The 13,914-nt window shown below is 38.7% G+C and overlaps 1 long non-coding RNA gene across 1 annotated transcript in view; it reads left to right on the top strand.

Annotated features, from left to right (window-relative positions):
- Positions 1 to 13,914, top strand: part of LOC309808705 — a 92,262-nt gene that overhangs the window by 51,895 nt on the left and 26,453 nt on the right. Inside the window, exon 2 of the long non-coding RNA XR_014294782.1 lies at positions 12,674 to 12,800. This is a non-coding gene — a long non-coding RNA (uncharacterized lncRNA). The remainder of the gene's footprint in view (positions 1 to 12,673; positions 12,801 to 13,914) is intronic.

The raw sequence follows: 13,914 nt of genomic DNA, 5'->3' as shown, positions 1-13,914 counted from the left end.
GAATTGGTGCTGATACCAGACCTGAGTTCAAATCCTGCCTATGCCCCTAACTAGCTGTGTAACCTTGGAGAAGTAACTGAATCCTTAAAGGGATTAGATTTCTCACCCGGAAAATGGTATAATAAATGCATCTACCCCATATGGTTAGTGTGTAAATTAATGTAACTTGAGATGGTGCATGTTAAGCATTAGCACAGTGCCTGTCTCTTGTTAGTAATACCTGCTTTTATTATTAATTATTCTCTTTATATTCTCAGTTTCAGCTAGGTGCCTAACATATAATAGTTGTTCAGCAAATATTTACTGGATTGAACTAGCTCTGAAATTTAAGCATTGGGTCAACAGCAAAGTAGTCACCCCATCAATATTTCTCCCACAGAAAGGGAGAATAGATGGAAGCCAGCCATCATACTTTCTTTTCTTATTCTAAACTTCCCATCCAGGCCCAGCAATAAAATAATCTTCCTGAACCCCAACAATTTTGAGAATTTTTCAAATCACACTATTTGAAAATAGTTGGGTTTCCCTAATCTAATATGTCCCAGGGCCCCTAGGTCACCAAGCTTATATTAATGAAGTCTAGTTAAGATAAATGATTACACTTAGTAAACCAATTGCTTATGAGCTCATTGGGCTTTTTAAAATTTACTATCTGCACTTCATAGAGACACAAGTATTTTGCTTTTGTAGGACACTCAACAGTCAAAGTAGTCTTTCAAAAAGCACAAATCAGATGCTATTATCGCACTGCTTCTGACCTCTAAAGGCTGTCTATTGTAAAGAGGTTAAATTTTCAGCTACTTAGCCAGGCTCACAGGGACCATGGGCTCTGGTCACTTACTACATCTTTCCCTGACCTTCATGGGGTTCGAGGCACAGTTGTCTTTTTCAGTCCCTCAGATGCAACAAGCTCTACTTCTTGCTCTCCCAGCTTTAGATTGGCTAATCCTTCTACCCAGACCAATTTCCCTCTGATCATTAAGGTCTCGGTTCAAACGCCACCACTACTATCTTGACCAAAGAGACCTGCCTCCTCACTGCCTCTCCGTCCCATTGTCCAGTCGTATTTCTGTCTCTGTACAAAATTTATTTACATGTTTACTCTGTCTTCCTCCACCACTGGACATTTGCTTAAGAGCAAGGACTTTGTAATTTTTTGCTCACCACTGAATCTTCCAAGGCTTGCAGCAGACACTGGCACATAGAAGGTGTGTAGGAAATGTGTGTCTAATAAATGAATAAATATGTGAATGAAAAAAAACTGAAACACTAACACAAGAATATTCTCCTTTCAAAAGAATAATGAAAAATAATTTCATTCAATAAGAGTCATTCTTAGTTACTGATACATGACTTAGTAGTTCCCAATCAATTTAAAATGTTCCATTATTTTCTGATACTTCACAAGTCATTAATTAAATGTTGCTCACATTTAAGGCCAATCTGTGAGACATTATGAACTTGTCTACTCTAAAGTTCCAGCATTAACTCAGGCGGGGCTTCACCAAGTACTGATCCTGTGACCTTGGCCTCTCATTGCCTCAGTTTTCTCATTTGTAACATGGGTATAATAATAGGCTTATTTCATAGGCCTATGAGGAAACCCTCATATATATGTGTGTGTGTGTGTGTCTATATATATGGATTTAAACGGTGTCTTAGGATAGTGTCTGGCACGTGATAAGCATCACAGAGTGTTGACTGCTGCTACTAGAACCGTTATTATGAGAACTACCTGTTGAGAATAATCCTTCATATACTGGTTTATTCCACTGGAGATAAAGGAAACTAATAGAATGTTAGAAATCAGATGAAACACAGAAAGCCAATAAAATATACCAAGACAGAAGATGATGAGAGTGTAAAAGCATAGAAGAAAAAAGTGGTTTTTGTGTTTCTTATTCTTTTTCTTTTTTAAAGAAGGAAAGAGCCTAGAAATAGGACAAAAACTATTCATTGGCTATACTGACATGGGGATCGCTGGTGACCTTCATAAGTAAAATTTCAGGACAGTGGGCAGTGAGGTTACGGTGAGAGAAGTCAGATGGATGTAAATTATAGAGTAAATGGGACGTGAGGACATGGAAACAATATATGAAGATAACAATTTTGAAAAGTTCAGACATGAATTGGCTAAAGAAGATATGCAGGGATTAGGGGAGGAGGGAGGCTTTCATGTTACACGTATAGTTTTTAACATTTTAAGGTGGAGTTACTAGTCTAGAATGAGGTTGAACTTTGGCAAGAATACTTCCTAAGGAGTAGATGGGCTGTAGAAGATGCAGGGCTGTGAAGTACTTGAGAAGATGAGGGAGAATGAAATGCTCTCTGTAGTGCACACGGCCTTGTAACTTTCACTCCTGTAGTAAAAGGGAATACAAAGGTCAACGCAAATGCTAATGAATTAATGGATTTGGCAGTGGACTATTTACTGACATCTGTGTTCTTAATGAGCTATGAAGCACCTCACCAGCTCAGAGTGAAGGAAGTAGAGAGGATGGAGGTTAAGTAAAGCTTCTAAGAAAATAGTCCTTAAGGAGAATTAGAAAGAGCTTACTGTAAGTCAGAGCAATATTTCCAGTCTTGAAAATCCATTTGAAGCTGGTGATTATTAATTTATTGGAATACCAATTTGCCCTGCCACATGATTTTTCTCCAGCTACCTGGATATAAGTTACACAGAGGCAGAAGAGAGTGAGAGATAACAATGGAGGGAAAATACAATTAGTATTTTTTTTTGACCTTTTTCCACTTCCCCGCTCCAACTCTGGGGAGCCTTCATGGACATGGCTGCCCTCCCATCCTCCAGCAACACTCTGTTATCAAAGAATTCAAAGAAATGGAACATAGGTTTCCAACTTATTAATTTAGCAAAATCAAAAATTATATATAATGTCTTCCATTGGCAAAGATTTTTGCAATATAATTTGGTTCCATCTTTTGACAAGTAATTTGGCAATGTCTAGCAAGATAAAAATGTTAATAGCTTTTACACATTAATTCTAATTCTGGAAGCTTATGCCAATAAATAATTTATAATCCAGAAAATTATTATATAAAGATGCTCATTGTCATGTCATTTGTAATAACAAAAAATTGGAAACACCTTTAATTGTTAACAATAGGAAAACAGTTTAGGAAATATCCACTTAGTAGAAAGTTACACAGTTACTGTATTATAATTACAAGATGATGGAGCAAAATAGAATAATGCTTAATAAAGAAAGAATGAAGAAAGTTGACCTACAATTGTGTCTTCCTTATGTCAGTAATTATGTAAACATATAAATATTTATTAAAACTTAAAACCAAAATAAAGTTTTAAAAGCTCTGTACCAGTAATGGGGATTTTATGTTTGTTTCAAAATATTTTTTAACATAACTCTTATAATTTTGTTTTTTCTACTCCTTTTCTTAAGAATTTCTGATTATTACCTCATTTTTCATTCCATAGTTTCAAATAAAGTCAGCAATTTTATCATCAGAGAAGATTAGACTTATTTGACAGTTCATAATTCCAAGTTATTTGGTATAAAAAGACCATATACACTTGTAGGTGCTTTCAAAATAATATTTCGAGAATTTTTTTTTTTTTTTTTGCTTAGTCTTTCCTAGTATGGAGATTCAGCAAACTACCTAAAATTGCTAGCCATTCTTTTTTCATTTTTCTCATTTTATTCATTTATCTTGCCCTTCACAGAAATGATAACAAATGAGTCTTCAGTTGCATCTGCCAATTTCTTAAATCCTCTATTATCCACATTATGAAATCATACTTATATGAATGCTTCCAGTATTTTCAGAGCTCTTTAGTTATTATACTTGAGCATTCTGTATGAAGTATCTTATGTAAGTGTAAAATTTAGACTCAACTTCTGGAAGCTTTTGATTTCTTAGTTCAAAAGTGAGAGATCCTTAGTTCAGCCATATGATTAACAATTACTTGTATAGTAAGAAGCTCCTAAATTATTGTTTTATGGATACCTGGCAGTTTTCTTGCCATTTCTCAGAGGTTCTCTATTAAACACATTCTCTCTCTTTCTCTCTCTCTCTCTCTCTCTCTCTCACACACACACACACACACATTGTGATTAAAAGCACAGACTTTGGCATTATGAAGTCTAAGGTTCAATTTCCAGTTCTGTAGTTTCTGGGCCACTTCACTTTAGGCAAGTAACCTAATGTCTCTGAACCTTGTTATTTTCATCTGTAAAATGGAGATTACAATTATATCATCAGAACATCCGTAATGATTTTAGAGTTTCAGAGTCAGGTACAAGCAGGCACTCAGTAAATGGCTAGTGCTTTTATTACTTTATTATTATTTAGGTCTTGGTTTTCCTTGAGTCTGTGAGTCCCCATAATGAAATGTAATTTCCAGTAGATTGAGTAATACCTATTTTCACCAAAAATTTTAACTGAGTTCATTACTTCCTGTGCAACCCAGATTAGTTTTCTGCCTTTTTTTCTGTGCCGTCTGTAGGTGTTCAATAGATTTATTTAATAAATGTATGAATGCATGAACGCATAGATGAATTTTTAAATGCTTCTTTTTGAGAAGGTAGAACAAATGTGACACAGTAGAACAGATAAGAAAATAGTCCATGGAAAAAATGGCAAAGTCACATATGTGCCCAGGGCCAGCCTAAGGAGAATTGCTTTTTTTTTTTTTTTTAAGGAAAAATGTGTTGAATACCTTATTTTAATTATTTTTAAAAGTTAAGTACAGGGACTTCCCTGGCGGTCCAGTGGTTAAGACTTCACCTTCCAATGCAGGGGGTGTGGGTTCAATCCCTAGTCGGGGAGCTATGGTCCCACATGCCTCACAGCCAAGAAACCAAAACATAAAACAGAAGCAGTATTGTAACAAATTCAATAAAGACTTTAAAAAGTGGTCCACATCCAAAAAAAAAAAAGTTAAGTACAAAAATTTGCTGATGATTTACATATTTAGCACCACTAAAATAATGTGAGATTAGCTGTACTAAAACAGAATGTTGAGCTACATTCACATTAAGTGACATTATATAGTCTAAATTTATGGAAAACTTCTGAAATGGCTGATAAAAAGTAAGATGGTGAGTGACCTTTGAGCAGAAAAAGACAGAAAGAGAAATGGCCTTTTCTACATTCTATTGTGCCTCTAAGTAAAATGCTTGGTAATCTAGCTACAAAGCAATATGTCATTTGGCTTTAGGCACCTACTGTGATTTACCTTGTGAGGATCAGATTTTGCCATGGAGAGGATTTGTAAAAGTATCACACATTCCAGTACCATTGGCAACCACAGCTACCAAAAACTCCAATTTAAATTGATGAACCTAATGTCAGATGATAGCATCATTTCCTTGTGGGTGTCTTGGGAAAAGATGGGTAGGAAATGTATAAAAGTGAATACTTCATTGACTGAAATAACAATTCATCATTTTGAAAACATAAAATACATTAAAGTTGTTATAGCATCATGCATTAATATTTCACTGTACTTTAGACATCGCCTACAATCAATGTTTTCTGCCCTTTGAAACAGAATCTTGCTTGTGGTATGCATTAATCATATAAAAGATTAAACACTGAAAAGAAATTCAGCCTTTAAAGACAATTTGCTTTGATTTATTCAGTGGGTTCTTCCAAAAAGTTAATACAAGAATTATTGCTTGTTGAACTGGAGTTACAAATTCTTTCAGAGTTACTTAGTATTTTCTGTAATATCAGTATCAAGGAAGGTAAAGCAAATTGACATATTCATTAGGAAATACAGGCACATAATCATAAAACAAGAAAACACAGCGTTTTTATAGACTTTATTTTTTAGAAGTGTTTTAATTTCACAGAAAAATTGAGAAGATAGTGTAAAGTGTTTCCATATACACTACACCCATTTCCCTCTATGATGATCCACTTATATTAGTGTGTTACATTGTTACAATCAGTTAACAAAGACTGATACATTATCATTTACTATAGTCCATACATTAGTCCAGTTCCTTAGTTTTTACCTAATGTCCTTTTTCTATTCCAGGATTTCATCCAAAACATCACATTACATTTAGTTGCCATGTTTCCTTAGGCTCCTCTTGGGTTTGATAGCTTCTCAGATTTTCCTTGGATGACCTTGACAATTTTGAGTAGTTAGGGTTTTGTAGGATGCCCACTACTAGAATTTGTTTGATGCATTTTTCATGATAATATTGGGATTATGTGTTTTGGGGAGGAAGACCACAGAGTAGAAGGGTTATTTTGTCAGATCACATCAAGTGTACAAAGTATGAATATGCATTATGAATGCTGAGGTCGACTTTGATCACCAGGCTGAGGTAGTGTTTTTCAGGTTTCTCCATCATAAGATGACTGTCTTCCCTTTTTCATACTGTACTTTTTTGGAAGGAAGTCAATATGCTCAGCCCACAACTAAGGAATAGGGAGTTATGCTTAAGATGGAGTACTACATAAGCTATTTGGAATTCCTTTGCACTGGAGATTTATCTATTCTCCTGCATTTATGTATCCAATTATATATTTATATCAGAAGAACTCATGGATTTTTATTTTATACTTTGGGTTATAATCTAATTCTACTTTAGTTACTTTATTCCTCAAATTGCTCTAGTCCTGACCCTTGTGAACTCTTTTCAGTTGGCTCTTGTGCCACTCTGAGGTATCCCCATCCTGTATTTTTTTTTTTTTGGAACTTCCTTACTTTCTGACACTATAAGATGGTCTTGTATATAAATCTTGTATATTTACTGCCCTAGTCCTAGAATCAGCTATTTCTTCAAAGATAACTAGGTCTTTTTAGTGGAGAACGGTATTAGACAGCAGGATCTGGGTGTGGGGTGTGCTAATTGCTGCTCGGATGTCATTGCTTCTAGATCTTCTCAGCTGACAGAGCAAAGAGATAATATGTGTGTACATTACCCATGTATACGCACATATCTATAAGTATCTCTCTACATAGCCATGTGTATTAAGGTAATATGAAGCAATATTAAGCTAAACATGAATGTATATTGATGTTTCCAACTTTAATCTGTTACCACATAGATCATCTTAGCCTCATCTCTTGCTTATCTTTAAATTTCAACTCCAGCAAAACACTTGGCTTTTAGAAGTATGAAAATCAAATTGTAGCAACTTTGGGAAGCCACATCATCTAGTAGAATAATTCTTAAAGGGCAAAGTGTATATCATCAAATTTTAATTTACAGTCAGCAGTACTTTTTAACATCAAAAGGCCTCCAGACCTCTGCTTCCAAGAAGATGAAGTAGCCCATTTCTCCCAGGTTCTCCCACTTAAAACTAAAACCCTGAACATAACAACAAACAAACATAGGAAGACGCTGAAAGGTGGAAATGAGAAGGCAGACTTAACTAGGGACTTTGGGACTTGAGGAATAACATGGTGATGAGTCCCCTGTGTTTCCTGTTGCTTCCCATATATCCTGGAGAGGGTATTACAGGCACCCCCAATCAATAACCGCCAACAGAACAACAGACAAAAAAGCTTCAAAAAACCCCACAAAACCCTGTTCCCCCTAGCCAAAGTATGAGGAAAGGGGTTGCTAAAGACAGAAGACCATTTGGGCAATAATATACACACTACTCGAGCCAAGTGCCAGCGGAATATTGCACCCATCCCCTATGTCCTGTCGTTTCAGTTGGGCCAAGGTAGGATTTGATCTTCCACACCACCCCACTCCTGCCCTCTAGAAGAGGCAGCGCTCTGATTCCCCACCAGGGTTGTTTCAGTGTGGTCCAGTGGTGAGCTGAGCCTCCACCCCTTTCCATTAGCAAACAGACTTTAAAAGGTGGTGCCTGGGCTTCCCTGGTGGCGCAGTGGTTGGGAATCTGCCTGCCAATGCAGAGGACACAGGTTCGAGCCCTGGTCTGGGAAGATCCCACATGCCGCGGAGCAGCTGGGCCCGTGAGCCACAGCTACTGAGCCTGCGCTCCGCAACAAGAGAGGCCGCAACAGTGAGAGGCCTGCGCACCACGATGAAGAGTGGCACCCACTCGCCGCAACTAGAGAAAGCCCTTGCACAGAAAGGAAGACCCAACACAGCCAAATAAATAAATAAATTTACTTATTAAAAAAAAAAAAAAAAAAGGTGGTGCCTGACAGGCTTGTTAACACTGGGCTGCCCTCACACAGTCGTGGGGTCCAATGGTGGGACTTAGCGTCCATCTCTCCCGGACATCAATAAGAATAGGACGTTACAGGTTGGCGGGAGTAGGCACCCCACTAACCCCCAACACATGGTGTCAGTGAGACCCACTGGGGTGCTGAATCCCCAGAACCACCCTGAGGCAACAAGACAGAACGAGACGGCACGAGCAGGGCGAGTCGTCAGTTCTCTTCCTCTTACCCTGGCGTCAGTGGGGCCAGCAGGGAGCTGACCCTCTACCCACACCCGGCGTCAACAAGAAGGAATGGAGTGGGAGGAAGGACAGCAAACACTTCGCTTCTCCCCTCCCCTGTGTCAAGAAATCTACTGGGGAGATGAACTTCCACTCCTACTAAAAGGCAACACAGTGATATTAATGTTCCCACTTTTGGGGGAAGGTGTCAGAAGGGCCAGTAGGATAGCTGAACTTCTACTTGATCTGTCTGCAGTGAGACAATGTAAGTGCCCACTTTTGCTGGGGTATTGTCAGTAGGGCCCAATGGAAATCTGTACGTAACCCGCCAGTCCTCATACTACGCCTCAAATAGGATGACTTCCTTCTAAAAAGTAATAATAAAATTAAATGGGTTACAGAGTCATATAATAACTCAGAATGTTTAGAATACAATGGCAAAATACTCATGACACCAAGAACCAGGAAATCACAGAATAAATGAGAAAAGACAATAAACATACACCAACACTGAGATAAAACATCTATTGAAATGATCAGACAAGGATTTTAAATAAGCTGTCACATAAATGCTTCAATTAGCAATTATGTGTTCCTTGACAGAAATGGGAAAAATAGAAAATGTAAACAAAGAGCTAGAAGCTATAACAATAAAAACAAATGAGAACAGTAGAACTGAAAAATACAACAATCAAACAACATTGCTCAAGAATAGAGTGGAGGGCTTCCCTGGTGGCGCTGTGGTTGAGAGTCTGCCTGCGGATGCAGGGGACACGGGTTCGTGCCCCGGTCCGGGAGGATCCCACATGCCACGGAGCGGCTGGGCTTGTGAGCCATGGCCGCTGAGCCTGCGTGTCCGGAGCCTGTGCTCCGCAATGGGAGAGGCCACAACAGTGAGAGGCCTGCGTACCGCAAAAAAAAAAAAAAAAAAAAAGAATAGAGTGGAGATTACAAAGCATAGAATCATGAACTTAGAAGAGATCAATACAATGTACCAAATGTACAGAGAAAAATAGACTGAGGGGTAAAGATGGGGGAAAGAACAGGATCTCAAGAACCTGTGAACAGTAACAAAAGCACTAACATTCATGTCATCAAAGTTCCAGAATGAAAAAAGAGAGCAAGTAGGACTGACAAAGTATTCAAAGAAATCATGGCTAAAAAGTTCCCAATTTTTTAGAAGACATAAACACAAATTCAAGAATCTGAACAAACCCAAAGAGGAAAAACGCAAAGATATCCTTGCCAAGACGTGTCATAACTAAACTTCTGAAAAGTAGAGACTAAAAAAATCTCGAAAGTGGACAGGAAGAAACGATGCATTGCTTATTGAGAAACACCAATTCCAATGACAGCATATTTCTTGTCTAAAACTCTGGAGTCAGAAGCATTGACATAACATTTTTCAAGTGCTAAAAGAAAAGAACTCTCAGCCACAAATTCACACGTTTTATATCCACTTTCTTGTTTGACTTACGTTAATGGAGTACTAACTCATCCTTCTATATCCGGGACTGCCATCACCCTTCTCCAAAAATCTAGTCACAGTATTTCCAGAGTGATCTTTCTGAAAATGAAACAAATGTTTCTTATAAAAATACCTGATTGTGTTATGAAACTTTTCTCTCTTCTAAGTTACCAGTTAAAATCCTTCAATGGATTCCCATCTTTCTTGGAGTAAAACCTCACATCCCAACTCTCTTTGTCCTTTTGGGCTGCTGTAAGATTATACTGCAGGCTGGGTGGCTCATAAACAACAGGATTTTTTTTCTCACAGTTCTGGAGGCTGCAAGTTCAAGAATAGGGTGCCAGTATGGTCAGATGAGGGCCCTCTTCTGAGTCACAGACTTCTCATTGTAACCTCACATGGCAGAAGAGCTTAGGGAGCTCTGTGGGGTCTCTTTTATAAGAGCACTAATACCTTTATCATTTCCCAAAGGCCCCACCTACTACTACTATGACCTCCGGAAATTAAGATTTCAACGTATAAATTTGGAGGGGAACACAAAGACTAGACCATAGCACTTAGTATACATACATGGACCATTCATGGTCTGGCTTCTACCACCCTCTCCATTGTCTTCTTTTCTTACACTCCAGTGAGCATTTCTTTTTTTTTTTTTTTTTTTTTTTTTTGTGGTACGCGGGCCTCTCACTGCTGTGGCCTCTCCCGTTGTGGAGCACAGGCTCCGGACGTGCAGGCTCAGTGGCCATGGCTCACGGGCCCAGCCACTCCGCGGCATGTGGGATCTTCCTGGACCGGGGCACGAACCTGTGTCCCCAGCATCGGCAGGCGGACTCTCAACCACCGCGCCATCAGGGAAGCCCCAGTGACATTTCTTATACTGATTATGAATGGAACTCCTTTCTGGACTGATCCTTAACCATTCATTTTCTGGCAAACATGAATTTATCTTCTCTTTTCCTCAAAAATTCACCCTTCCTTCATGTTACATATCCATTTCAATTGCCTTCTACAGGAAGCCCTTCTGATATCCCCCATATACTACTGTCCACAGCATGAATTAAGGTCTTACCGTGTCTTCCTATATCACTCTGTAATAATTTTTACGGTAACTATGGATTTTCTTACTTGAGTGTCACAATACATTGACTTCTAGGTGGCACGATAATGATTTTAGTAACAGTAACACTGGTGCCTAGTTTAACCCACGGCATACTTTAGGTGTTCAATAAATGTTTGTTGAATGAGTGAATGAATGAATGAATGGATGGTCAGTTTGAAATCTTAATCATGTTACTTTTCAAAAATCTGTTAAAAAGATACCCACAGTTTTCCAGAAGATTAGGGACTTAGGATCTTCAACTTGATTTAATAGAGGAAATTTTTACTCATACATCATGCTTAAATACCTCAAAGTAAAACCATTAACCCAGGAATTTAAGGTTACCCATTTGGACTTGCAAGCCAATAATTAATATCTCCTGCCCCGACTGTATTAGATGGTTTCAATGCTCCACTCATATCTCCCCAGCACTCATCATTCCAGTATATGCTGATAGACTCATGCTACCACCTGCAATTATCCACCTTAGGGCAGGCCAGAAATGTACAGGAGTTAATGTATCTGGGTGTAGCTTTCAACCAAGGACAGAGGGGACTGGAAGATAAGTACTTCAAGTTTCTCACCAATTCTTGGGATAACTCTGAGACATGTTCTATAGAGTTTCACAGAACTCCCCTGAAGTACTGGCAGCAGTTTCCTGCAGGAGTAATTTATTCAGTAATGCACCTCTGTTGGCTTCCTTCCATGCCTCCATTCTCAATTCCCACTCCACTTCTGAGTTTTCTGGAAGCACCTCCCACATGAACAGTTTGCATTCAAATTATTGCCTCAGGTTCTGCTTCTAGGGGAATTCAATTTATAGCCTCCTAACAATCCAGTGCTCCTTACAGAGCCATCACTGGTACAAGTACCAAGGCATGGCACATTATGTATCACTCCTCCTAAATCCTAATATTTTTAAACAGATAGGAAAGAGCATGACCTTGAGGAGAAAAATCATTTATATGAGAATGGCCAATGGATAAAGGGAAGGAGAGACAGTGCCATTTGTTTTCCATTAATGATAGTGTGAAATTTATGGGCAGATGGTCTAACAGGTGTGACTATAATTTGAGGAGCCTGCTCCCTTGGTTACAGAAGACTGCTATTGTTATTATTATGGAAGCACAACCTCATGACTTTATTGCTTCACTTGATGTAGCCTTTTCCTTTACCCTTAAATCTTTCTACATCACTGAATTGCAGCCAATAGATTTATTTTCTCCCTATGGCTCCATCACAAAAAAAAGACACACATGTGCACACACACACAGAGTTTTGTGTATGCCAGTGCTAGAAAAGACAAGCTCATGGTGCATGTATGCAATGGATATTGTACATTACAGGTCTCTGTGAAATAGTCTTCTGCAGGTTCCTATGTTTATTTTATGAATAATTAACTTTAGTAAAGTTAATTTCCTGAAGATCTTGATGAAGACTGAAGAAAGGAAGTAAATTTTAAAGAAAAAGACTTAGAAACTTGCCCTTTTTGCCCTTTCTTTGTGTCTTAATGAATAAAGGATAACTGGGACTTTTTTGAAGTCTTTGCTTGAGTTGAAGACACAAAATGCAACCTGTACTCTTATCATAATATGTTCAGTTTATGAGTACACAAACTTATAAACTGTGAATTTCCCTCAAGTTATTATACCATTTAGAAGATGTTTGCTGGGACGTTTACTTAAAACCAAACAATTGAGGTCTATATGTCCAAATAATTTCCTTCTCTCTTGCTGTCTCCATTTCAGTTTCCTGAGTTTCTGAGAGGGCCTGGTTTCCCCAAAGGAACGATTTCTGGTAGAAGTCTGAAGGTCTGACCCAAGAAAAATAATCCAGTATAGCCAATGAATTGAGGACAAGAAGTTTTCCAATCAGGTAGGAACATTTAATCTCATACATTGCAATCACCTTAAGTAAGGTGTGCTGATAGCTGGATATGATTTAACTTCTTGGAAAAAGATGCATATATAACCTACCCCACAAGGAAGCTGTTCTCAATTCCCTTAGTGGTTGTGGTGTTTATCAGAGAGTGCCTTGGGGGAAGATGAATACAATAACAGTATGATGCTTTTTTTTTCATTTTTAGCTCATTGTTGCCAAGTACCCTTGGTGACCTTGGTGCCTGTGGTTTAATCCCAGGAGGTTAGACATGTGGAACAGCACATTAACCCTTTTTAGTATTTTCTCCCAATACAAATCATTTTTATAGGTTGTCTCCATGGTCTTCTAGTTGCTTATCAAACTTAAGCATCAAGTCTTCTAAGTGAGCAATAGCCCCTGTCAGTGTGAGGAAATCAGCTTGGTTCTTATTGGGGCACATCTTCTTGGTCTTGGCACAAAGTGAGTTCACATAGGGAGTTAGAAGGAGGAGAATGGGGCATGCGAAAGGGGAGTTCTGTGTTCTCATTTACCTATGCATGTTGAAACTCCACTAACAGTTTTATTTTCATTAGCAATTTGTGATAAAAACTTAGGGTAGGGCTTCCCTGGTGGCGCAGTGGTTGAGAGTCTGCCTGCCGATGCAGGGGACACGGGTTCGTGCCCCCGTCTGGGAAGATCCCACATACCGTGGAGCGGTTGGGCCCATGAGCCATGGCCGCTGAGCCTGCGCGTCCAGAGCCTGTGCTCCGCAACGGGAGAGGCCACAACAGTGAGAGGCCCGCGTACCGCAAAAAAACCAAAACTTACGGTAAAGGGAATAACGAAGCTGTCCCACTATATGACACAACAAAAGATAGTAGTGACATCAAAATCAGGGCCTGTCCATCTCATTTGCAGTTATATACTCAGTGTTTAGCATAGCATTTGATCCCTCATCAGTATTCAATAAGAAGATGCGTGTTGAATGACTTAAGGATGAATTAATGAATGAAAAAAGTTAATATGGTAGAAAATGTGTTTTATCCTTGTATTTTCGTGTGTTGACTTCTGTATTTCAAGACCCAGCACTGTAACTGACACATAGAATATAAGCAGTAAAATTTGTTGA

Source organism: Mesoplodon mirus (assembly GCF_964341445.2).
Source record: "Mesoplodon mirus genome assembly, chromosome: 7".
NCBI classification, from domain to species: domain Eukaryota; kingdom Metazoa; phylum Chordata; class Mammalia; order Artiodactyla; family Ziphiidae; genus Mesoplodon; species Mesoplodon mirus.
This window is presented reverse-complemented; position numbering and strand designations above follow the sequence as displayed.